The sequence below is a fragment of the Nicotiana tabacum genome, chromosome 16, assembly GCF_000715075.1.
Source record: "Nicotiana tabacum cultivar K326 chromosome 16, ASM71507v2, whole genome shotgun sequence".
Lineage (NCBI taxonomy): Eukaryota > Viridiplantae > Streptophyta > Magnoliopsida > Solanales > Solanaceae > Nicotiana > Nicotiana tabacum.
Window position 1 is genome coordinate 163,155,392 of NC_134095.1, and position 1,929 is coordinate 163,157,320.

The window sequence follows — 1,929 nt, forward strand, 5'->3', positions numbered from 1 at the left end:
ATTATCGTACTTAGTGATAAATGAAGTTTTTTTCCTGATCCTCTGAGTTCATGTCATGCCCGAAACTTAGAGGAGCGAGACCGGCACCCAGTGCCTTACCTATCCTTGCGTACCAACTTGCAATTAAGGGACTCTAAACATATGATGTAATACTTTTGGCCATGGGCCACATTGCAAGACGACAACGAATGCTGACTAAATATGAATATAAAGCTTGGCCAACAAGGCCATCATATTTATTACAACTGACAAACCAACCAAATATACACACAAGGCCTGAAAGCCCAACATACTACACTAGCTAACAAGATATGTCTACAAGCCTTTACTAATGGATATATTATGATCAGAACGGCTATCCGACCTACTCATGACTTATCAACGTATATATACAAGATATACATAAGGCTCTAGACCCGGAAACTACGAAAGGCATGGAGTTTACCGATCAAGCTGAGCTCGGGCAATACTTGTTGAAGAGGCCTACTCGTCTGTCTGTTTGACCTGCACGCATGAAATGCAGCGCCCCCAGAAAAGGGAGGTCAGTACGAAATAATGTACTGAGTATGTAAGGCAATATACTGAAAGCTGAAACTGAACTGATAATATAATAACTGCAAGTAGATGGAAGCCAAAGATAATCTGAAGATATGCTTACCTGCTGATATTGACTCAATTCTCTCAATATAGTAAGTAAATAGTTGTCCGACCCTATAAGGCTCGGTATACATATATATCTACTCTGCCATAGTAGGCTCGCTCATAAGCGCTTGGCCATACTAGGCTCTGTATCTCGACCAACTAGGCTCGCTCATAAGCGCTCGACCACAGTAGGCTCGGTATATATATAACTGCTCGGCCGTAGTAGGCTCGCTCATACGTGTTCGGCCATACTAGGATCTGTATCTCGACCAACTGGGCTTACTCATAAGCGCTCGGCCACAGTAGGCTCGGTATATAACTTACCATCTGATCAGAGGTTGCCCAATAGGGGCCTGCCCATCGATTATAGCTCGATGGTAATGAAAATACTTTTAATACTATATATATATAAACTCCTCTGCTCTCTTGGCTGTAAGAAGGAAATACTCAACTGAATATGAAGTCCCAATAAGGAGAATATTATAACTTACAACACTAGAAAAATATACACAATTTGTGAGACTAGCAAAATATACGTAAATTCCGGGATATGAATGTAAATATGAGATCATGCCAAATGAAAGAAGAGCTTAGCCTTAACATACCTGGAGTAGGAAAAAAATCCGTATAATATCTCGGAAAAGATTTTACCGTACTCCTTCAGAACCGTAAAATTTTTACGTTGCTACTGTTCTAACAATTCTCGTTGGAATTGTTTGCAAAATTTCGTTGGAAGCCTTTTCTTTCCGGATGAGCTTAGCGTTCTACTTTTGAACATTGAGAATGAACGTGAGACACTTCTTTTGACTTCTGTTATCAAGGATTTATTGCCTAGGATTATTTGAAAGCAAGACTTTCATTTGCATTTTTGTTCTCCGCCAAAAATGAATCAACTTTTAAAAGTGATCTATTTTAAGAAGTGACCAAATTCATATATACACCTTTAGTGTTAAATATTTTACACGTGTATACTAGGTAGACACTAACCTTATATGACTAATTAGTCATATGCTTGGTAAGCTTTCCTTGCTGCCACGTTTTCTTTGGGGGAAATTATTAATTTTTATCCCCTTATTAGTTAATCGGGTAATATTTTGTTACCCGATAATTAATCTATTACCCGCATAATTTAAGAATTATCATAAATTACTTAAAATTCTATTTATTTTCAAAATACTTCATATATACTTTATATATTACACTACCGTGGTCATATGGTACCTTGCATGATATTAGTTTATAGTTATCTGGTATTATCGCTCGACCCGTATTTTGTTCCAAACTGTC

At 37.7% G+C, this 1,929-nt stretch overlaps 1 long non-coding RNA gene across 1 annotated transcript; it reads right to left on the reverse strand.

Moving 5' to 3' along the window:
* Positions 1–204: 204 nt before the first annotated feature.
* On the reverse strand, positions 205–1,525 carry LOC142170596 (uncharacterized). Its single transcript, XR_012699861.1, has 2 exons — positions 1,248–1,525; positions 205–504 (listed from the first exon to the last, which is right to left on the reverse strand). It is a non-coding gene; the product is annotated as an uncharacterized LOC142170596 (long non-coding RNA).
* Positions 1,526–1,929: the final 404 nt, after the last annotated feature.